Source organism: Halichoerus grypus, chromosome 4 (assembly GCF_964656455.1).
Source record: "Halichoerus grypus chromosome 4, mHalGry1.hap1.1, whole genome shotgun sequence".
In the NCBI taxonomy this organism is placed as follows: Eukaryota; Metazoa; Chordata; class Mammalia; order Carnivora; family Phocidae; genus Halichoerus; species Halichoerus grypus.
Genome location: NC_135715.1, coordinates 143395431 through 143420815, shown reverse-complemented (window position 1 = coordinate 143420815; position 25385 = coordinate 143395431). Strand labels below are relative to the sequence as shown.

General features: G+C 36.7%; 1 protein-coding gene across 6 annotated transcripts in view; it reads left to right on the top strand.

Annotated features, from left to right (window-relative positions):
• The window catches only part of LOC118527162 (uncharacterized), a 77713-nt gene that overhangs the window by 16358 nt on the left and 35970 nt on the right, over window positions 1-25385 (top strand). For all 6 annotated transcript variants that reach the window (XR_013447249.1, XR_013447247.1, XR_013447248.1 and 3 more), the window contains one exon: window positions 3849-4003. The gene's annotated coding sequence lies outside the window, so the exon portion shown is untranslated. The remainder of the gene's footprint in view (window positions 1-3848; window positions 4004-25385) is intronic.

The window sequence follows — 25385 nt, the reverse complement described above, 5'->3', positions numbered from 1 at the left end:
AGGTCATGATCTCAGGGTCATGGGATCCAGCCCTGCATGGGGCTCCACACTGGGCATGGAGCCTGCTTGGGATTCTCTCCCTCTCCCTCTGTTTTTCCCCTCCCTCCCCCACCTGATCATGTTCACTCTCTCTCAAAAAAAAAAAAAAAAAGGATGATAAAAACTAAAAACTATATGTAATATATAAATCTGATGCACAAGAGGTGGATTAGGTCATAGTGTATGCCTAAGTTACTTTTTATTTTTTATTTTTTTGCCAGCACAATTGCAAAAGTATAAAATGTCTGTGTGTGTCCATTATTGCGTATGTGGTTTTAATCTATGAAAACAGGGGTGCCTAGGTAGCTCAGTCAGTTAAGTGTCCAACTCTTGTTTTCGGCTCAGGTCATGATCTCATGAGTCATGAGATCAAACCCTGAGTGGAGCTCTACACTGAGTGGTGAGTCTGCTAGAAGATTTTCTCCCTTTGCCCCTCCTCCCCTTGCATGCACACACACAAACACTCTCTCTCTCTCTCAAATAAATAAATCTTTAAAATAAATCTATGAAGACGATCTAGCATCTTTTGATACTTCCACCACCAGTAATTTAAGACAGTACAGAAAAGTGCCTTGCAGAATACACTGCTAGCTTATTAGCACTAAAACGCTTGTTGAGTACCAAAGGTAGTACCCATTGCCCCTTTTGCATACTTTAAATTCAGTGTCCTCTTCTATTGCCTTCAAAGTACTTCTTCAAAATAACCCCATTTTACCAACTCAAGCTTATGTATCACGGACACAAACACTCCTCTCCATTTGGATCTATCTTTCTCTTCAATAAACATGCTTTCCCCTCCTCAACTCTGTTGTTCCCTCCACCAGGAATGTCATTATCTTTATCTCTACTCTTACTGGAGCACCTCATTTCCAGAAAGCTTTTTTGAGTGTTTTGCCCATATGGTGCTCTTACTGTCAATATGTCCATACAGCAGGGCGCCTGGGTGGCTCAGTTGGTTAAGCGACTGCCTTCGGCTCAGGTCATGATCCTGGAGTCCCGGGATCGAGTCCCGCATCGGGCTCCCTGCTCAGCGAGGAGTCTGCTTCTCCCTCTGACCCTCCCCGCCTCATGCTCTCTCTCTCTCTCATTCTCTCTCTCAAATAAATAAATAAAATCTTTAAAAAAAAAAAAAATGTCCATACAGCATTCCATCGTTCTGATTTCTGTTAGTTTATTCTTATGTTTTTCTGTAGGCTCCACCTGCCCTTGTATTCTGAAACACATTGGAAGTTCCTCTACCAAACTTTGTTTATTTGTTGTTCATTTCTGTAGGATGCAAACTTCTAGAACCATCAAGTCAATAACCAAAGTATATAAAAAAAGAAAAATAATAAAAGTTTTATTGTACAGAAACCACATTCAGAACCCCTTTTCCCTTATTTTGAAATGCAATTTCTAGGTGTTTCTCATGGTAGTTACTAACAGGGACATTATTTCAAATTTGGGTCCCCATAATATACCGTACCCTCTTTTCTTCCCATGGTGCATGAGATAATACAGTGGTTTTCAAATTTATTTTTTTGGGGGACAGAATTCTTCTTTTCTTTTTAAGCTCATTCTTACCCAGAATTTCAAATATGTCAAAGAGATGCAAGCTGAGCAACTCTTGTTAAAGAGACTGCAGTGCATAAGGGGAACGTGAGTGTCCTACCTGCCTAACCCTTCCACAGCCCCACCAGTGGCTCCTGTGGCTCCTTGGAGGAACTCTGGAGGCCCTTTGTAGAAACTGAGAAACCCTAGCCTTGGCTCTGCCATCTTGACTCTGTTCAGCTTGAGCAAGTCTCTTTCCTCAACCTTAAAAACAATGAACTTGATCGGGGTGCCTGGGTAGCTCAGTCATTAAGCCTCGGCTGTAGGCTCAGGTCACGATCCCGGGGTCCTGGGATCGAGCCCCGCATTGGGCTCCCTGCTCAGCGGGAAGCCTGCTTCTCCCTGCCCCACTCCCCCTGCTTGTGTTCCCTCTCTCGCTGTGTCTCTCTCTGTCAAATAAATAAAATCTTTAAAAACAAAAAACAATGAACTTGATCTTCAGAGACCATTCATAGAAATTACAAAGCACCACATTCAAAACAAATGAAAAAAAAAATTCATGCCTATTTTGGTGTTCTATTGTTGTATTGGGTCATACTTTTAGATACTTTCATAGGACAAAAACTGGTTGATGTTTGATAAAAATTAGTACTGAATGTTGGTTATAGATTTGAACTTTGTTTGTTTGTTTGTTTGTTTACCTAGATTCTGCTTTGTATTATTATCAGTAAATTTCACTTTTGAAAACTCTAGTTTGAGGTAGCATTTCAAAAAAAGAAACCAAAGTTTGTATTCAACATTCATAACTTCTAATCTTTTGTATTCCTTCAAGAAAGCAGGCAGTGTAACATAGTGTTCCTACATAGAAACAATCTGGTATAAATATCATAGATACTTGTTTTGGCGGGTGTTCATTTACAGATTGTGTGAAGAAGTACACAAACTCAGTATCAGGAAAATACCATTAAAGAGTTCTATCATTCTAGTTAATAAAATATATTGATGAACTTGGGACATTTTGACTATATTTTAAAACTATTTCTATGGGGCACTGATTCATTTGTAAATGGGAAAAGTCAGGCAAAATACCAAAACAGTAAGTACTACTTGATTCCAAGCAACCTGTTAAATAAACTGTGGCTGCTTTTAACTGCAGAGTACTTAAATCTAGCTGTCTATAATTTTTTAAGAATTCCTGGCTTCCCCAGCAGATAAACTTGACTCAGCTGTCAACATAAAAGTCCCTTACCTGTCAGTTTGGCTTAATCAAAACAGTTTTTGATGCTACTAATCTTCTACCAAAATTTTTCATTTTACAAATTAGATTTATAACATGAAAATCTCAATTAAAAAACCCATTTAACTCATGTGTATGTGTGTATGTGTATATGTATGTATATAGACATATAAATTTAGAAATATTGTTAAATTACTTCTAGTGAATTAAACTTTGCAAATAAAAGTAGTATATTTAGACAAGTTATTGAAAATTTAATTTGTTTTTACCATAGTGCCCTCATTACTAAAAGGTTACATAAAATTTTAAATACACTTAAATTAAGAATCATTCAGTCTGGGGCGCCTGGGTGGCTCAGTCATTAAGCGTCTGCCTTCGGCTCAGGTCATGATCCCAGGGTCCTGGGATTGAGCCCCGCATCGGACTCCCTGCTCTGCGGGAAGCCTGCTTCTCCCTCTCCCACTCCTCCCTGCTTGTGTTCCCTCTCTTGCTGTGTCTCTGTCAAATAAATAAAATCTTTTTAAAAAAAAAGAATCATTCAGTCCATGCACATTTTTATTCATTCAATAAATAGTTATGTTGTACTTTGACCCAGATAGGAATTGAGTACTGAGATTTTGTTTCTGATACTCAGGAACTTGCAAACTAATGAAGATCATAATGTGGAACTACAGTATAATTATCATTTTAGTGACACAGGCCAGTGTTTTAACATACCACCTAAAGAAATGTCAAAAAAACAAATGAGGTCTGAAATGAATCAAAGGAGAACTTTTTTTGCCTGGAGAAGCAGTGAGAGACTCCTAGTCATACTTTGTTTCCCTCCTTCTGCAGAACCAACATCAGCCAGCTTTAAAAGCACTATTATTGGGGGAGGGGGGAAGCCTGGCAAGGGTGAGAATAGTGATTTTGATTTGAGAAAGCCTGAAGTAGAAGGGAAGGATAAAGAAGTAAGATAAGGGGAAAATAAAAAAAGGAACTAACATTTATGGAATCCTTAGCAATTGAGTTTTTATGTCTGACACTGTGTTTCTTCTTAAAGGGAACTTGCTAGAAAGCTGTTGAAACCACTGAAGTAAAAGAAGAAGAAACTGGACAAATAAACTACAATTCTTTATCTTGGCTCTATTCAACCTTGTCCCTATTGACCAGTCTTTGAGGAAAAAGTATCTAGCACCAAACTAAAGAGAATGTCAAGTAAGATTTTCTTTCAAACTGTATTCATGTCTTGAATTTAGTAGGTCATCAATGTTTTTATTTGGTTTAATTAAGCAAAATAAGGAAAAATGAGTAAATAAAGGTAATGCTCAGAAGATATAGAATGAGTTTTTGGGCTAGAAGCCACCCATTAAGCTCTTACTATTGATAAAGCCTGCAAGAATTATAGTACAGTCATAAAAAGACACTTGAAAGTTGGTTGCATAAGCCTTTTTAGAAAAATGTTGAGTTTGGGGTCTTTAAAGAAAAGATCTCATTATTTTTCAATAGTTCAAATACTTCAAAATAAAAACTAAAAGCAAAGCATTCTGACAGTTAAAATGTAGTTTCATTTAAAAAAAAAAAAAACTCTAAATTTACTATACATTTGTGTTTCATTTATCTGCATCAGTTCTTTATTTTATTCTCCAAATTAAATTGCCCTGAAATTTCTAGCACTAATAAAGGGGAGTCTGAGTTTTACAGTTTCTCTAAAGTTAAATATCTTAAGAGTAGAAAATCAAGGGACAGGCAATATTTTGAAGTTATGTATGTCTTCCAGAAAATCTGTATTTAGTTCATCTGTACGTTCAACTGGTGAAAATCTATTATCATTGGTACAATTTTATATTACATATAATAGAATTATAGCACATCTTGTCCGAGGAGGATGTTTCTAAAGAAAAGAGCCAGGTATTTGTACTCAAGTGTAAAACTCCCTAATAGGAAATAATGTTCAAAAGTAAGGTTCAATAAGCCTTAGTGCATATTTTAAGGCTTTAAGAATTATTTAGTATTTGCTTCTATTAAGAGCTAGCTAAGTACAAGCTAATCTTAAATGTTGGTAGGAATGGAACTGCATGCTATACTAAATTAGAACTGTATTAGTTCTACTTTAAGAGGAGACTTCTTGTACCTCTCTGAATTCATGCTAGTCACATCATTATCAATAAAACAAAACTTCCCTAATTATTTTACTGTAAGCATAAATATTTTGATATGCTCCTTCCTATATTATAAAACAAAATATTAACACTATATGCTGTGAAATTCTATATTTCACCTCTCCTGGTATTCAGATTTCTCATGGAAAATGTACATATGATGTATCACATACTATTAAATTTGACATCATAAAATGAGAAAAACAGTTTTAAATTAGTTCTTTATGGTTTTTAAGGAGAGATTGCTGCACAAAGGGTCAGACTTTTTGTTGTTGTTAAGAGGCCAGATTAGTAAATGTTTTAGGCTTTTTGAGCCTAATGGTCTCTGTCACTACTCAGTTCTGCCATGTATCACAAAAACAGCCATAGCAATACGTAAATGAATGAGTAGTGCTATCTTTCAATAAAACTTTATTTTCAAGCACAGGTGGTAGGTCAGATTTGGCCTCTGGGCCATAGTTTACTGACTAGTTGTAGAACATATAACTTTTTACGTTTTCTCTGTTTAACAAAGATGATTTTGAACCACATTTCCCACTCTCTCTAGATATTATATATGATATGTATTATAATTATATATATGGTTGTTATTAATATGTTATATGTTACATATAACATATTTTCATATATTGAGATTTTTGAGCATCAAATACATGGGAAAGCACTTTAAAAACTAGAAGTATTGGTTAAAGGGTACAAACTTCCAGTTGAAGATGGATAAGTTCTGGAAATTATTTTATAGCATGGTGATTACAGCTTATAATTCTGTATTATACTTGCAAGCTGCTAAATGAGTAGATCTTACATGTTTTTACCACAAAAAAGAAATGGTAACTATGTGATGTGATAGAGGTGTTAGCTTACACTGCTGGTGGTAATCATTTTGCAGTGTATAAATGTTTCATCTCAACATGTCTTACACCTTAAACTTATACATGTTATATGCCAATTATATCTCAATAAAGCTGGGGGGAAAGCTAGAAGTATTTCTATCTGTAAGTGAAAGGCAGTAGGACTGTAAAACGAGATGTTTAACTATTCATAGCTAAAATGGGTATTATCTACCTTCAAATGTATCAGGATGCCTTTCTAATATTATAGTGGGTGAAAATTATTTCATGTTTCTAACGTGAGGAGATTTGGAAATATCTCAATATTATAATTATAATATTATATCTAATAAATGTAATATATATATAATATAAAACATATAATATTTATTATTTATGCTCCTCTGTATAGTTTATTCTATCATAAATAGGAAATTTGTTTGGAACTAATTTGGTATATTTTCAAATACATGAAACCAATAACATTTCTTTTCCTCTACACATAAAAAATAGGAAGGTGCTAATTTTTTAAATATCCAACAATCTCACTAATTTACTATAAAATCAGTGTCACTGCCATGTGATTATTGGGTTAAGGATGTTAGGAAAGGAAGAAATGAGTTAAAGGAGTGACAGTAACAACATGGCTGACAATGGAAGCTGATGTTACCTTCTCATGGAAAAGCTGAGAAAATACTAAACCTGAAATTCTCTTAGTAAATTGGGAAATGTGAGTTCTAACACAGGCTAGACAAAGGACGTTCCTTTAAATTATTTTAATGTGAAGACTGTTCAGAGTAAGAATTGTGAGGTATCAAATGTAGTGATCCGAAGGGATATGTGCACCCCAAAGTTTATAGCAGCAATGTCCACAATAGCCAAACTATGGAAGAGCCAAGATGTCCATCAACAGATGAATGGATAAAGAAGATGTGGCTTATATATACAATGGAATATTATGCAGCCATCAAAAAAAAACCCCGAAATCTTGCCATTTGCAACAATGTGGATGGAACTGGAGGGTATTATGCTAAGCGAAATAAGTCAATCAGAGAAAGACATGTATCATATGACTTCACTGATATGAGGAATTCTTAATCTCAGGAAATAAACTGAGGGTTGCTGGAGTGGTGGGGGGTGGGAGGGATGGGGTGGCTGGGTGATAGACACTGGGGAGGGTATGTGCTATCGTGAGGGCTGTGAATTGTGTAAGACTGATAAATCACAGACCTGTACCTCTGAAACAAATAATACATTATATGTTAAAAAAAAAAAAAAAAAAAAAGATAGTAGGAAGGGAAAAATGAAGGGGGGGAATCGGAGTGGGAGATGAACCATGAGAGACTATGGACTCTGAGAAACAAACTGAGGGTTCTAGAGGGGAGGGGGTGGGGGGATGGGTTAGCCTGGTGATGGGTATTAAAGAGGGCACGTACTAAATGGAGCACTGGGTGTTATACGCAAACAATGAATCATGGAACATTACATCAAAAAAATTAATTAATTAAAAGAATTGTGAAGTATCCATAATAGATTAAAGAATTCAAATTACAGTGACAAATAGTTCACAGATTCCCATTAAAACTTTTCTGCTTCATAGGTAACAAAAAATTGCTTCAGTTTTAGAGAAATATTTTTTGCAGCTTTCAGTCTCAAAAGTATTTTAATTTATATAAATTGTGATAGCCACATTAAGTGTTCTTAGAAATACTATCACCTTTAGGTAGTGACTTGACTTTAAAAATATTTTATGATATATTACATAATATAGGGAAATAATTCTAGTTAAGCAGGTACATGTTACATAATTTGCATTTTTAGAACACTTACAAGGGAGACCGGGTGTTTTAAAAGATAAGGGAACTAGCAATTCCAGTAACATTATCACTCATTTGAATTATGAACACTAGACAAGTTAGTGCTAATCAGATGTTTTCTGACCTATATAAAATGAATTAACCCTCCCACACCCAGGTTCTAGAGAAAAAAATATATTACCAAATTGGTTCATTTTTTTCTCCAGGTCTGGGGATGTTCCCTCTTGATTCTCAAATCTGATATGAATATGATGCGTACTTCTAAATTAGTACTTATCATATTACATCATGGAAACTTTATATTTTTATACATACAAAATGAATACTCACAGTACTCCGAGTTCTTAATGCAGTACCTGGCATGTCCTCATACTTTACTGGTTAAATTGCATTAAAGACTACACTGCAAGGAGTTCCACTGTCACTGATATTAACCTTGTTAAGATATATGGTTTCTCAACATGGTGGCACCATACAAATAACTTTTCTAGAAACTATCCAGGGAGGCATGAGAAGGACAAAATTGTCTTTTAGCATAAGGAAGGTACTGTGCTAAAATTTCCTAGGGTGCTCAGCTAGCTTATATTTTAATTACTTCTTCATAAGTGGTTTTAAGTAATAAGCTTGCACTATTGAAACCCACTATTATCTTGAGATAATCTAGTTAAGAATAGAGTGTAAGGAGGCCCTTAAACCAACACTGCTCTGTAGCTTACCCACAAGGCATTGAATGTAACCTATAGATGATCTACTGCTGTGAAAATGGTTAGATTAAAACACTAAAAATATTTTTTAAGCAGGATGTTGGGGAGATGGTTTCCCATTAGAAACAAAGGAATTTGAACATATAATTCTAATATACATAAGTTTCCTTAAGAAAGACTACCTGGAAGGGGTGCCTGAGTGGCTCAGTCGTCGTTAAGCATCTGCCTTAGGCTCAGGTCATGATCCCAGGGTCCTGGGATCGAGCCCCACATCGGGCTCCCTGCTCCGCGGGAAGCCTGCTTCTCCCTCTCCCACTCCCCCTGCTTGTGTTCCCTCTCTCGCTGTGTCTCTCTCTGTCAAATAAATAAATAAAATCTTAAAAAAAAAAAAAAAAAGAAAGACTACCTGGAAGAAGGAAGTAGGGGTGATTTCTCTCAATTGTTAATGAGGTGATTTTCCTTAAAAGTATACACTACCTATGGGCACATCTGACCTCCCCAGGCCTGGGGCATACATTATATTTAAGAGGATTTAGACCTATGCCTCACAGTTAATGAGTACCAGCTTGTACATATAAGGGTACTGATTATTTGGGGCCAGTGTGTACATCATTGTGTACAAGCATTTGTGCTGCCTCTTCTTGACTTGTATTTTCATGGCTCGTAGAAGAGAACTGCTTCAACTTTATTCCCTTAAAATCAGGCCCCTGCTCTACCCCAGGTTCTACATTCCAGCCGAGCTGACCTCTTGTAAATACTAAACGTTCTGTGTCCTTTGCATGCAGAACATCCTCTCTACTCTTTTGCCTGTTGTTTCCTTTGCCTAGCACACCCAAGCCCTGATCTGATTCCCGCCCACACTTCAAGACCTGGTTTAGCCAGTAAACTTCTATGGAAGGCATCCCCAGCCCTTCCAGGCTCGTTAAATACCCTTTTACCCGTGCTTCCAGATCAGCTTTTCAGAATTGTCCATTCACTTCTTGTTTTTCTATTTAAAGTGTTATCTTGAAGACGGGGCCAGTATCCATTATCATATCTCCAGCAACACAAAAGCAAGGAGGCAGTCTTGAGATAGAGTGAAGATCTTGGACTTGCTAAGGCTGTAGTGCTTGGTAGCAGCGTTACTTTCAGCAGGTATCAATCTCTCTATGGTTCAGTTTCATCATCTACAAATACATGTAATACTTTGCAGGGTTGTTAGGAAGTGCTCAAATTGATACCTTTTGTAAGCACTTTACATGTATTATTATTTATTCCTCTGTACAACCCTATGAGGCAAGTAATGTTATCATTCATATTTTATAGTTAAAGAAACTGAAACATAGAAAGATTAAGTAACTTGCCCACAAATACTCAGAATAAGAGCATAACCAGGATTTGAACCTGGGCAGTCTGACTCCAGAGCACTCATTCATTCTAAACTGCATCTCACTTTGTTTCTAGTTCTACTATGTATAAGGATATTATATTTTGATGATCTTCATCTTCATGTATTTTCATCTTTCAGCAAGTCTCATGAGACAGTTCTTTTGTTTTCTATTTAAAGAAAATTGTGTAAATTCAGAAAGGATTGTAATTAGAACAATTCCTTCTTAAAATGTGTATTTTATTCCAATTTGAAGAGCAATATCAAATACTTAGAATAATTGCAGTTTTCTTAACCCATTAGTCTTTATCATAGGCCTTAATACACAAATGCATTAAATTCTTGCTTCACTTCTAGTCGGACCTTGATACTAAATGTTCTCATTTAAATTATTACCCCCTTAGGCTCCCAAATTATCCTAGTATGTCTAGGAGGCCCCAGGCTCACTCAGGCAGGAAGCCAAATCTCTCTACTCTCTGCTCTTATTATTCCTTTTGTCAATGTATTTGTTCTAAAACTCTATTTCCACAGTTGTTGATTTTTATTTCTGTTTGCAGAGAGAGATTATCTCCCAACAGACCTGCAGATAGGAGATTAAACAAACATACAATCTGTGCTAAGAATCCAAACTCCCCTTACATTAAAATTCTCAGTTCGAAACAACCCCTCTTGCTTTCAAAACAGCAGTTTAACTTTTCTTGAAGAGATCAGACAGTTGTGGTGGTCTTGAATGTGAAGGTCATTGGAGAGGTCATGCTGTAGTCATTGGAGAACTACTGATGATAGAACAGTATGTTGTAAAACACTTCACAAAGATTCAGCTGGCAGGGGTCAGGAGGGACTTGGAAGGGACTTAGGAATTGAGGCTGAACTCACGACTGTTGCAACATGGCATATGTAGGTTTCTCACTTGCGGAGGGGCAGAGGGAATGCAGAGGGGTGCTTTTGAAAAATAGGGTGAAGCAAGAATCCACATACAACCTGACAGGAGACAGGAGTCCAGGCAAGAGGGAAAGGGAAAAGCCATCTTTTCTCTGCTTTAAGGCTGAGTGACCAAAAGATGATGTAAACAGAGATGGGGAGAGCTGATTTGGGCAGCAGGCATGAAAAGTGGTTCAGGGTGCTGGACAAGAAAAGAAGACAGAAGTGAGTAATCCAACTGCAGATGTGTTTCATATAATGGCGCTATATCTGTATCTTTGATTTTTCAGACAAAAGCAAGATTGAGTTGAAAATTAATACAGTCTTGGGACGCCTGGGTGGCTCAGTCAGTTAAGCACCTGCCTTCAGCTCAGGTCATGATCCCAGGGTCCTGGGTTGGAGCCCCACATCAGGATCCCTGCTCAGAGGGGGGCCTACTTCTCCCTCTGCCTCTGCTGCTCCCCCTGCTTGTGCGTGCTCTCTCTGTCAAATAAATAAATAAATAAAAATTGAATTAAATTTTAAAAAAGAAAATTAATACAGTCTAAAAACCTCTTATTAAAAATTCTTTTTCTCCTAAGTAATTTCTAAATCATCAAAAACATGAGTCATTAACTCTTTAAAAATAGGACATCTAATTTAGTTCTATTAAAAATTGAGAATTCTTTTAAAAATACCAAGTAAGTATTGAGACATATCATGTAACACTTCTTCCTAGAAAGGACATATTTAAAAAATGATTTCTCAAATACTCCAATGGCCCTAAAATAGTCCTCTCATTGTATGTACTCTGTCTAGTGAATGAATAAACGAGAATATAGTCAGTGGGCAGTTAGTTCTAAACTGTACAAAGGTGATAAAAAAAAAAAAGATGTTTATTTTGGAGCTGTCCACACATTAGTGACAATTAGTCAAGAAAAATCTAAGGGAGAAAGACCCAATACAGAAGAGCAGAGGGTCTGGGAATATATCTCATATTACACCTAAATTTAATGTGTGGAGAGAAGAGTGAAAGCCAAGGTACAAGGTTGAGTAATGCCACAGAAATGAAAGAATATAAAGAATAAAGTGTAGACCGTGGTGGTAAATGCAATAGAAGACTAGGAGTGGGGAGGGCTAGAAAAAGTTGCTGAGTATGTGTGCATTCTAAGAGAAAAGCCAATGAGTAGGAGAGTGGAAACTGTGCTAAAATAACAAAACTGAATATGTGCATAAAGAAACTGTTTTATATAGTTGGGCTTTTTGCATATGTCCCACACCCACAATTTACAACATTGGTTTGGTTCACAAATGCAGGTAATTGCAGATCAGCCCTTACCTACGATCTACACCTTGACAATATGTATAGTTTGCTTAAATTCTCTGCGCAGCTAGCCATGTATTGTTGTGCCAGTCACAATTCAAGCACCTTTCTTTATTTGCCAGGTATTGTTTGAACGTTAAAAAAAAAATCAAGTGACGCAAGTAGCTTTTCTGTGGCTGTATTGTTTGCCGAAGCTGTGACTGGATAAGGTCCAGTAATACCTTTACGATGGGCCCAGAAATAAGTTAAAAAGCAATGTGTATTTTGATAGAAACTTCTAGAAAAAAATCTCATAATTTCGTAGCTTTAATTAACCTTAGGAATCAGAGCCTAGCTCCTCCTCTATAGTGAAAAACATTTAAGGCCAAAGGAGATCAAAAGACCTGCCCAAGCTCACCAAACTAATTACTGGCAAAGCTAGAACCAGTAGTCAAGTGTCATTCTTGTTCCCAGTGCCCTGCTTATTTTATAAGCCATACTGCCTTTACCTGAATTCACAAAACTCCCAAATGTCATTTTAGCTGTGATATGTTCTAAAACTATGTTTTTTCTGTGTAAACCAATCTGGTTACAACATGCAAGTATTATCTGAAACATTTTTTTTTTAATTTTTTAAAAGATTTTATTTATCTATTTGAGAGAGAGAGAGAGCACAAGCGGGGGTGAGGGGAGAGGAAGAGGGAGAAGCAGACTCCCTACAGGGAGGGAGCCCAACATGAGGCTAGATCCCAGGACCTGAGCCAAAGGCAGATGCTTAACCCACTGAGCCACCCAGGTGCCCCAAATCTAAGACATTCTGAAATTAACATTTTCTACTATTCCAAACTGAGTCTTGATAAGCAAAATTTTAATCAAGTATTTAATAACCGGTGATTAAAACAAATTAGATCTGTTGAACAACTTCTCTGATTTTACCTGCCTGATGTTTGGTTTCACAGGTTAAAAATTAGAAAATATTTTATCTTTCCCATAAGGACTTTGACATGGTTTCAATGATTAATACAATTCATGTTTAAGAATCAATATTTTTTTTGAGCACACCCCCTTTTACAGTGAGACAGTCTAGATAACATTAGCTCAAAAGTTTTTGTTAAGGAAAGCCTGCTAATATTTTCTCCCTATCTCTGTCCTTGACAAATAAAACCAGTCCTTAAAGACATTAAAAATGTGACTTTTTTTCTTTTTTTAAAAACCGTGCTCTTTAAACTGTGGCCATCACTATCTCATCCCCTGTAAAGATGCTTGTTGCTAATAGGAGGAACAGTATCTGATGTGGGTTTGTTTGGTTTTCGTCAGTTCAGATTTGGTTTTACAGTTCAGATTTCGTTTTGTTTTTCACAAGACCATTTGGTATCAGTTCAAACTAACATTTAACAACACCTTAGCAAAACAACCCAAAGTTGATCTGATACACATTACACACGTACACACGTACACACACCAGTCCCTTTGCAAATGTCAGATACCTATAGATAAAAGAAAATGGTCACCTGATACTCTTCTTGAAGGTTCATCTCTCAGGCCTATCTAAACAAAGGGAAGACCCACATAAGTTTATAATACAATAACAGAAAAGACCATTTAGAATAAGAGCTGATTTATTTTCTAATTATTTTTTAGGACTCCTAAGGTTTTCTGCAGTTCAATGCTTGGGTGGTTATGAGGTTATGCAAGCAAAGAGAATACTCAGAGGAGTCTAACTAGCCAGGTAGATTTTGGCAGCTACCATAGTTTGAGAGCTTCAGGAAGGCCATGGGAGGTAGGCACAAAGCTGGGAGGGGCACAGAGTTGTTATATTTTAGGCTGGAGTCCAGGGAAGTCAGGTAAGGCCAAGCACAACTGGCAAAGGCCATCGTTCTAGGTAACCAAGGCCCAGAGTCCGGGAAGTCAGAGCAAATTGGAAAGAAAGGTTCTGGAGAACAGGTAACACTTTGTTCTTGCTGCTCTGTGTGGCCATGATAGGCCCTGTTGTTGATTGTTACCAGAGAGAGGTCAGAAGTCAGCCTGGGAATTCTGCTTCTCAGTGAAGCAGAGGAACCAGGATCACTTGGTACAGATTTTTGCCATTTTAGGGCATAGATGACTGACTTCTTTATTTCAGACTATGCTGGTAATCTTGAAAGGAGGCTACTGACTATATATACCTATCATATTCTCTTTATGCATTAAAGCTAACAAGATTTAAATTTATGATACACACAAATATTATGAGGGAATAGAAATAATAAAATGTCAGTTGTTGGTAGGTGAGTCCATCATTTCACAAGCTGTGTTATCTTGTTATCACATCGATTCACATTTTATTTGCCTGTAACAGCAGATTTAATGCCATACTATATGCAAAACACTAATCCCTAGGCTTGATATAAATTACTTCCATTAATTCACTTATTCTTTTGTCAGCCAACAAAAACTTACTGAGGACACTGCTATGGGCCATTCTGGATTCTAGGTTCTGGAAACAGGGTGGTGAGCCAGTGAGATGTTTTTGTCCCCAAGGAGCTGGCACTCTTGCTTGTTTCCTTAGTTTGTTTACATATGCCAATTACCCACTTTCTTCTTCACAAAGTAATAAAATGTTGGGGAACATAGTTGGGTAATAAGGAAACCCACAAACAGTTACAACGATCATGATCCAGGGTGTGGATCCCTTAAAATATCAGTAAAATATCTTGACTCATCACAGATTCCGGGGAATGAGGTCACCACAAATTAAATTTACCACTTCAAGTTATCCAATACTGTTAAATGTAGTATACAACCTGAATAGTTCACATACATGTATTTATAATATCTGCTCAAACACCTGATTCATTTCACTAAGAAATACTTACTTAACTGCATCTTGGATTCCTTCATGGCTTCTCCTATTACCTACACTCAAGTCTTTGACTTCTCTACTTCCAAAATACAGACGCTAGCTGGAACAAAACGTTTTTAAAAAATTAAAAGCCACAATTACACATAAAAAGTAATTTTTTCTTATTTGTATGCTACATTTTCTTGATTATCTCTTTTCAAATATCACTATCACAAAAGTAAATATAGTTAGGACTTCAATACCTTTTGTTCAAAAGGCTAAAGATTGAGCTTCATTTCTCTCATTGCCAAAGATAACTGGCATCTCACAGGTTAAAGGGTTATAAAGTTTTAAGAAAAACCCCTTCCAAAATGCAAACAAGAAGAGCAAGGGCACTCAAAGGAAGAAATGTGAAACCACCAGTGAGGGTAGGAAACACTTAAATGAAGGAGGCATCCCCATGTCAGCCCCCTGCTAGGCTCTGCTCAGCAGGAGATAATATTCTTCATTTTCGCACAGTGCAGAGCAGCTTAGTAAGGAGTGAAATGAAGTTGATCCTTCAATACATAGATGAAGGAAACTTGACAGCTTCCCAGGCCCTTCTGAGAAGGACTGCAATCTCATTAATTTATAATTGGAATGATTTATTTGAAGTATGTAGATATCCACAGTTTACTAATCACTGCAGTGCACCAGTGACAAATGATACATTGCTCATCCTTTTAGATGGTCCACGGGGTTATACCTCTCTCTTAGATAATGGATACATGATTGCATGTTATATTTTCTATATCTTTAAAAATATATAGACAACACATATATACATACACACATACCCACACATACAGGCAAGAGGGGCTTCTGTTCGCTGGGCCTGGGGCTTCAGAGAACCTCTCTGCACATCTTCTAACTATAGATCTTTGCACGAGACTAAGAATTCAGGAACTGAAGGACTGTGCCCATCCAGAGGCAGAGCAATGCCTCCTCCTATGCCTTCTCTGGTTACTCAGTGTCCCAGAACTTCCCACCCAAATGGCCATGAGCCTGCTTCAGCTTCTAACCCCAGGACTGTTTCCATGCATGGATTGTTCCATCTATATGAAACACCCCAAGGCTTGAGGGATGCCCAAGCAGCAGCTGTTTGTAGCGGATCAGATATGGATATGTGGGTTGATCTGGCCATGTGCATAATCTTGAGATCTCTCGCCTTGTCTTCAGACCTCTCATCTTGTGGGATGGAGCTGGGAATGGGAAGAGAAGGGAGACTGGGCTGTGGGCTTTCAAGCATACTCTCCCAGGAGTTCCACTATTTAAACATGAAACTCAAAGGTTTCAAACAATTTTAAATTTGAACTTCGCCTGAAGGTATATTTTTTAAGGTGGGAGGATAGAACACACTTTACTTACAGATATCACCACAATTTATAACTGGATATGTTGTACATGGGCTTCTACTTACACTCTTTTTCAAATCCCACAAATGTTAGGGAAGGGACTCTATGTATATATTAAATAGTGTTAATTTTCCTTAGCATTTCTGGTATATGAATTACCAAGAGGATGGCAAAAGATCCTTAAATTTCATAAGGTGTGCTTCAGACTGATTCCTTACTAAGTCCACATTACCTTGGATTGCTTTTCCCAACATGTCTCAGCAAAACATTATACAACCTGATTAAACAAAGCCTCTTTCCCACACAGCTCCACCTTCCTTACTTGGCAGATTTAATCTGGTAACACCCTTTAAAGACCATCATTCCAGCCACATTTAAAAGAAATAGCCATTAGAACTCAATATAACTTTTTTTTTTTTAAGGTTGTATTCTATTTCTGACCACAGGGTAGGTAAAACCAAAGAAAAAATATCCTTAAAGGAAAAATACACTTTAAACTTTTCTTCCCACTCTTCCTCTCCTAATTTTTTTTTAAACCAAAATCACACAAACTAAACAAACAAAATTAAAAAACCAAAATAAAAACAAAGTTGAACACCATGGGATCATTCTGAATATTTATCTCCCTAATACTTACTAAATATTTGTTAAGAATTCTCTACAACCCTAGGATATGCTCCGAGGTGATGGCAGTCTAGGGATGTATGTATAATACAGTGTGCAAAATAAGACATAAAAAATGCTAGGCAAGAGAAAAAGGTTTTAATGTGAGTTCAGGGGCAAGAAGGATTATTTTACCTTAGGCAGTGGGTAGGAATTGAATATATTTTGTGAAAAGACAAAAGGGCATTCCCTGATTGCTTTTTAATTTAATTTAGAGCCTTCTAGAATATTACAAGTTTAAATATTGAAGGTATTAAAGCATCTTCCTTTCACATATCCAGTCTACTTAAGATTAGCAAACTGCCTAAGGTAATCTGAAACAGAGATCACAAAAATGGGCAAGGAGGAATAGAATAAGGTTGGGGCATTAATTTTCAGGGCATTACTCCTGAAAAGGGATGACTTTTAAAGAAAAGTAATTGGCTGTAAAATGCATTGAAATTTTCATGGCAAGTATATCTTCTTTGGATATTGATATTTAGTGGGAACATAATATATAGGCAACAACAACTGATTTTCTAATATTAACTACAATGAGTCATTGAATTACCCTAGTTATATGTGGCATAAGTGATGGACTGACCCATGGTACACACCCAGTGTGTCATAGACGATGACGCTCAAGGTGGGCTGTTCATAAGCCCTACAGATTCCTCAACATACAGCTCCTTGGACTTGAGTCATCCCAGTGGCATTCATTACATTCTGGATCGTCAGAATGCAAACATGTTACCATACATTACTAAGGCCTGACTGTCTTTAACTGCTCTAACCCATTGTCAAGTCCCTAGTGAAAGCTCTGAACCACAAATATGGCCCAAACAAACTATGATTTGGGAAACATCACCACAGGCATCCAGTTAAGATTGTTGAATTGAAATGAAGTTTCAACATCAGAAATAGTGTTTCAGCAGGCGGCAAAATGTAACGTAGGAAAATGCTTTGTTTCCTTTGTTGTTTTTGCCTTAGTCTTAAATTTATCTAGTTTTGAAACATTATTCAAACAATCTTCTTAGGTATGGTATAATGCACAATCCTTGGTGGCAAATTATTTTTAGAAAAGAAAGTATGGAGCAAGCGGGATATGTACAGAAATAATGCTGTTTGCACTAAAAATGCAGAGGCACAGGAAGAATTTGAGCTCAGCAAACCATGTTCCCCCTCAGGTCACTTGCACTTGCTATTCCCACTGCGGAGAACACTCTTGCTTAGCAATCTGCATAGAGAGCTCCTTGCAACCTTCCAGGTTCTGATGAAATGTCACTTTAATCAAAGAGACCTCTGACCACTCTTTATAAACTAGCAACCTCTTTATGCATCACTCTCTCCCTCTTTCTTTGCTTATACTTTTAATTTTTTTAATATGCTTTTAATTTAATGTTCTCCTAAACATGTATCAACAGCTCTCATGTTATATATCTAGCAGTGTACCTTTTTTTTTTTTTTTTTTTTGCTTCTTCTCCCTAAAATATGTTCCTTAAGAACAAGGACTATGTTTTGTTCATTACTATATTCCCAGCATTATATCCATGGCACATAGTATAGTAGGTACTGAATAAATTTTTCATGAGGAAATGAATGGATAATTGCTAGCTCTTTGTAGGTCAAGTTTAATTACTTGTAACTGTTCTCACTCATTTTAACCTTAAATATAGTAAATGATATATTTACTTTGGGAAAGAGAAATACATCTAGACACCTGAAATATTCAACAGAACAAAACTCACAAATTATTCAGAAGCAAGAAGAGATGTATAGTGTATACAAATCTATAGAACCAAATACTGGTACCTGAAGCTTCTCAAGGTTGAATTTGCTTACTAGATACTCAGTGACAGGTAGGTAATGTAACTGCTAACTGAGAAGCTTACCAGGTATGGTTTAAAAGCATATGCAATTTCAACAGACAGTGCTGGGATGATAACTGGATATCTATATGAGAAAGAATAAAGGTAGATACCTACCTCACACCATCTGCAAAAATTAATTCAAAATGGATCCTAGACCTACAGTTAAAAGCTAAAATTATAAAACTCTTAGAAGAAAACACAAAAGTAAGCCTTTGTCACCTTGGGCTAGGCAACATTATCTTGGATACAATTTCAAAACAATAAGCAAATTGGACTTCCTCAAACTTAAAAATTTTTTTTTTTTTTTTTTTTTAAGATTTTATTTATTTGCGAGAGAGAGAATGAGAGACAGAGAGCATGAGAGGGAGGAGGGTCAGAGGGAGAAGCAGACTCCCTGCCGAGCAGGGAGCCCGATGTGGGACTCGATCCCGGGACTCCAGGATCATGACCTGAGCCGAAGGCAGTCGCTTAACCAACTGAGCCACCCAGGCGCCCCTCAAACTTAAAAAATTTTGTGCTTCAAAAGAAACCAACAAAAAAGTAAATAGACATCCAATAGAATGGGAGAAAATATTTGTAAATCATGTATCTGACAAAAAAATTATATCCAGAATATATAAAGAACTCTTACAACTGAATAATAAAAAAGACAAGTAACACAATTAAAAATAGGCAAAGGATAGGAATAGATGTTTCTCTAAAGAAGATACATAATAACCCACATGAAAGGTGATGAATAGCTTTAGTGATTAAGGAAAGGGAAATCCAACCCATAATGAGAGACTACTTCACATTCACTAGTATGGCAATAACAAGTGTTGGTGAAGATGTGGAGAAATTGGAATCCTAGTACATTACTGATGGAAATATAAACTGGTAAGCCACTTTTGAAACAGTTTGGCAGTTCCCCAAAATTACCATATGACCCAGCAATTCCGTAACAAGATATATTCCCAAGAAAACTGAAAACATATATCCACACAAAAACTTGTATGCCAATACTCATAGCAGCATATTCACAATAGACAAAAAGTAGAAATAACCCAAATGTTCATCAACTGATGAATAGATAAACAGTGGTGGTACATCCACATAATGGAATACTATTCAGAAATAAAAAGGAATGAAATACTACAAGATTCATACTAAAACATGCATGAATCTTGAAAACATGCTAGGTGAAAGAAGCCAGTCACAAAAGGTCACATAGTGTATGATTCCATGTGTATGAAAAATCCAGAAAACACAAATCTATAGAGCCAGAAAATAGATTATGTATTACCTTATGCTAGGTTGGGGTAGTGGGAATGGGAATGGGGAATGACCCCTGATGTACAGGGTTTGTTTTGGGATGACGAGAATGCTTGAAAATTAGATAGTGCTGATGGTTGCACAACCTAGAATAGCTAACAATAACTCAACCGTACACTTTAAATGGGTGAATTTTATGGCATGTGAATTATATTTAAATAAAGCAAAAAAAAAAAAAAAACCCAACATAAGTATGAAGCATAGCTATATAGCAAAATATCACCTTAAGTTGTGCTACACTATAGGGTCACACAGAGTAACAGGAAACCCGTGTCTGAGAGGTGCAGATCATACAAAGACAATGGAATTCTTCCCTTCAGGGCCACTTCTATTCATAGGCAGAGCAATAGCCTGGAGTTAAGAGGTGCTCAGAAGCCCATTTGCTAGTTTTCTCCTCAGCTTATTGCTTCAGGATCTGAAATGCCTTTTATAGGTCATCTTGTGGAATTAGTCATGAAGGACCTTATTAAAATAGAAACACTGTATGTCGAAATGCATAGTACATTAACTTATTAACACTCATAAGAATAAGCTTATGAACTTACTTAGCCAAGCATTTCAGTAAGGACCTAAAGGAATGAAATGTTAATTAAAATTGAAGGGAAGAGAAAAAGATTTGGTACCTGGCACACTGCCTAAAGCACTGATTTTAGAAATAAAATCTGAGAAACATAGATCTAAAATGTGGGATGGCACTAAAGATTAATATTTTTGTATATCATTTACCCACCTTGCTTTACCTTTCCTACCGTGTAAATAAACTCTGACCGCATAGCCTAGACTTAGACCATTTTAGTCTTTTGTTCTTTAAGCTTTAGTAGGCAAGTGGTAAATCTAGGATTATAAATCATAATCCTTGGCAGTGAAAAGCCACTGAAGTGTTTTGAAGAAAGGGAGTGTCATGATCAGGTGTTTTAGAAATATCATTCTGGCTACAGTGTAGAGAACAGATTTGTGGAAACAAGACTGAATGTAGGGACATGGTGTAGGGACCAACAACCCACCGAGATGGTATGAAGATTACTTCAAAGTGAAAACAACTGCAGAAAGAAATCTTATCTGCACTACCCTTATTTGACTAAAGCAGGGCTTTATGAGAGTCAGTTACCACAAACCTCCTCTCCAGGGAAGTCTTGAGTCAGGGAGACAAGTGGCCTTGGGCACTGGGACATTCCAAAAAATTGTGTAAGCAAGTCTCATCAGAACCTTCCATCTTTTGAAACCCTAAACTCACCTTCCTTTATTAAGCTGGTAGATAAACTCTTATTCCTCGATTCAGGGAATCACTTCTTGTGGGGTGCTCCCACATGCATGTGAAAATAAATTTTTCTCCTGTTAATCTATTATCAATTAATTCATAGGCCCCAATCACATGGACCTAAATTGATAGAGGATAATGTTTCTTCCCAACAATAGGTTAGGAGACTATTAGACTGATCTGGTAAAAACAAAACAAAACAAACAAACAAACAAAAAACAAAAACAATGCTGGTTTGAATTAGGGTAGCAGCAGAGGGAAGAGAGGTGTTTTAAATAGAATCAACAGGTTTTGGGATTTGGATATGGTCAGGAGGGAATAGGTAGAACATGGGAACAAATCCCAGGTTTCTTCTCAAGGCCCTTCAGAGCTTAATACTCTGCTGGCTGAATAGCCTTCAAAATGTAGAATGTACTATAAAACCTGTATGTGGGTGGTCAGCAGATAACTCAAAAGCAGGTGACACAATTCCTCATGGAAAAACTGCTTTGTTAAGCAAAAACATCTTGGTAAGGCATCATTGGCTCTGCATTTGGAGCTTGTCTAAAATGAGCTTAAAATTGGACAAAGAAAATAGTGCCTGCATAATAAAGTGAGAAGAATGTTTGGCTTCAGCAAGAGATGGATGAATCAAATGTTTGAAGACCAGGAAAAGCATTGGGGGGAACAGGGAGTAGGGAAGATGGCCCAGGAAGCCATCAGGAGCTAGGTCCTGAGCAAAAGTCTTGGCTAGTGGTAAGTACTGCCAATGAACAGGAATGTCTCCTGTTCAGTGTGATGTTATTTGCTGTGTTATAATGTCCCTGTATCTTAAGATACAACCCAAATCTTTAACCCCACTGCGTGGTATAAAAACACATGTGTTTCACATTTGGGTCCATGCAGAATGGATAGAAGAGGATAGCTAGGGGGTGCATGGGTGACTCAGTAGGTTAAGCATCTGACTCTTGATTTTGGCTCAGGTCATGATCTCAGAGTCACAGAATGGAGCCCCATGCTGGACTCTGTGCTCAGTGGGGAGTCTGCTTGAGATTCTCTCTCCCTCTCTCTCTGCCCTCTCCCCCACCCCATGCTTACACGCTCTCATTCTCTAAAATAAATCTTTTTTTTTTTTTTTTTTTAAAGGATAGCTAGGAGAGGAAGGATGTAAAAGGCATACTCTAGCAATAGTAGGAACTGAGAACAAGAAGTAAAGTAGGGAGGATGTACCCCCTGACCTTCACCACATCTACTGGGAAGTGGGGGTGGCAGGAGGGGAAACAAGAAAATTATATGTGAGACCCAGGGTAGGGGCAGAAGTGGGGCCACTTCCAGTCAACTATTGTAGGACAAGACAACTCTGAGCAAACTGGATGACTAGGGCTACCAGGCAGCTAATACATGGGTAAATACCTCAATGAGAATCTTTTAAATTGTCTTTTCAGAAATCTAACGCCTGAATTTCCTCATCCTTCATTTCTATGCAAAACTGAAAGTATTCCCCTATTTGTGAATGTAGGTTATGTTTGACATACATCTATCTAGTGGTTCAAAATATTAAAAAACCTATTATTTGTATAATGTACCAATTAGGTGGAAGAGCTGAGTGTTGAAACGCACAAAATACTATTGTCTGGAGTAGAAAATGATACTGGACAATTTTCAGTCTTATGACTCTTCTTAGTACTTCAGCAAGGTATAGGTTTTTCTTAATTAGGACTTCTCAACTAATGAAAATGTCGAAAATCCAAGTATAAAACTAATGCCTTCTTACTTGGAATATATACTAAGTCAGTGAAATATATTTTGAAGAAAATATATTGAATGTCTTATCTAATGTTTTAAAGTCTGTTTTCTTATTGCTTGAATTATTTTCCAGAGAGGCTTCCTTGAAGCAGGACAATTTAGAAAATAAATGATGTACCTGGAAATTATCATCATGGTTAATCTTGTTAAAAATATGTTCTTCATTCCTGATTTCCACAGAGACATTATTGTATTTACCAACTTACTGGCTCTTACTGTGGTTACTCCTGGGAATTCTAATGAAAAATAGATTGTTTTCTCTTCCTATTGAGATCAATACAATCTGAGGTATATTTTTAATTTTCAAATAAGAGCTAATAGAACATACCATGAAAACAAACTGGAAGATTGAGGGGTTTTTAAAGTTGAAAGCCACAGACACTGTTTTGGAATGTCCTCTGAATTTGTATATTCTATCCACAAAAGGTATAAAATTATATTGGTTCTGTAATATGGATGCATTTTTTAACTTTGCAGAATCAGGTTTAATAGATTCTGTAGAAAAATTTATTTATCTTTTCAGCAGTGATAGAAAAATACAAACATGAACACTATAATTGGTTACCAGCTATTCTTGGAGCTATTATCTGTCCATGTACAATTATTTGTAATAGTTAATAATGCTCAATGGTGTCACTGAGCTAACCTAAACTTCATCAGCCTGACATACTAAGTAGATGACAGTTAAAATAAAGTATTACCTTTGAGAGATTTAATGTGTCACCAAGGCTGATTCCTAGCATCATCTAATAGAAAAGATGTGCTCCTAGATCATTCACATGAAACCAAGTCTACATTGGCATAAATTTAGTAGGCTTTCCACATACAACTTTTAAGTAAAACTCACTATCTCTAAGATTTCTAAGATTTGTGATGGCAGGAAATTTCTGCAATAGCTTCACAAAATGGGAAGTAGACAAAATGTTTGTTTATAGACATAAAAATTCAGGAAATGAAATATAACTAGTTCTTTTATATTAGCTCCTTTTCCCAGTCTGTTAATTACACTGTCTAACCAAAATTGGGTATTTTATTTTATTTTTATTTTTTTAAAGATTTTATTTATTTGACAGAGACATAGCGAGAGAGGGAACACAAGCAGGGGGAGTGGGAGAGGGAGAAGCAGGCCTCCCACAGAGCAGGGAGCCTGATGCGGGGCTTGATCCCAGGACCCTGGGACCATGACTTGAGCCGAAGGCAGACACCTAACAACTGAGCCACCCAGGCGCCCCAAAATTGGGTATTTTATTATCAGAACTTTCCAATAGTTATCTCATAGCCATAGTTCTGTCTGACATTTGGAGAAATCTCAAAAACACCAGTATGGGGTTTATCTATAAAATATTCTCTTCTTTTCCCTACACTCAAAGCCATTGATAAAATTTTAGCTCTAAGAGAAAAGATTCTAACTGTACGTATGGAAGGAAATAATTAAAAGTCAATTTTTAGCAATATTTTCTTCCTAGAGTGTACTTTGAACTTTTTTTTTTTTGGAGGATTTTCACAAAGTAGTGTTAAAAAGAAATATGTCTTGAAACTGATCAAAAATGGGAAAAATAAAAGATCGTAGTTTAGAATTTCTCTCCTCTCAGCTTTAAATACATAAGCTTTGGGTGAAACTTTACCCAAATTAATATACCTACTAAAGTTTTGTCACTAACTTCACAGAAGTCACTGATTTCAGCCATTTGCAGCATTTATGGAGTGGGAGAAATGAGAAAAAATTCCTAACATGTTTCCCTCCCACTGTCCTTTCTTCATGCTAAAGGTCACAATTTTGCTTTATGATAGATTGCATTATAGAGTGCTGGAGCTAAAAGAGACTCTTTCAGTAATCTAGACTCATGTTCTTATTTAATACAGAAAAAGAAACTGAGGCCCAGAGAATTTAAATGACTTGCCCAAGGATACAAAGCTAAAAATAATGGGATAGAAGCTGGAAAATATAGAGGAGTTTTCTCTGTTAATTGTTTTTTTGTGGTTGTTAGTTCAAATAGGTTAGCCTGATAAGAGATTAATTCAGGTAAACCAGCTAAAAATACTTGTACGTGTTTCTCAATATAACGAGGATGGGGGGGGGGGGTGGAAATCAGAGGAATGAAGGCATAGGAATAAAAAGAAAAATGGCCCACAGAACAAGTGAGACACAGCCTATGTGCTTTGGTTTTTAAGCCTCCGGGCCAAAATCACACTTACGATCTTGGTAACCAAAAAGAATCTTGTTCCTGGAATGCTTGTAGAGACCTGAATTAGTCATAAGCTTCTTAGAAAAGAATTTATCCTTTGTTTGATATTGCAATGATTCTTGATCAGAAAGGCAAGCAAGCCTCTTTCTTGTTAGAGGCCTAGTCAGACTCCAGTTGCTGGTGTAACAAATCCCTGGGAAACCTTTGACTAAAGAACCATGTATTTGAATGATTTTAGTATGGATTAGAT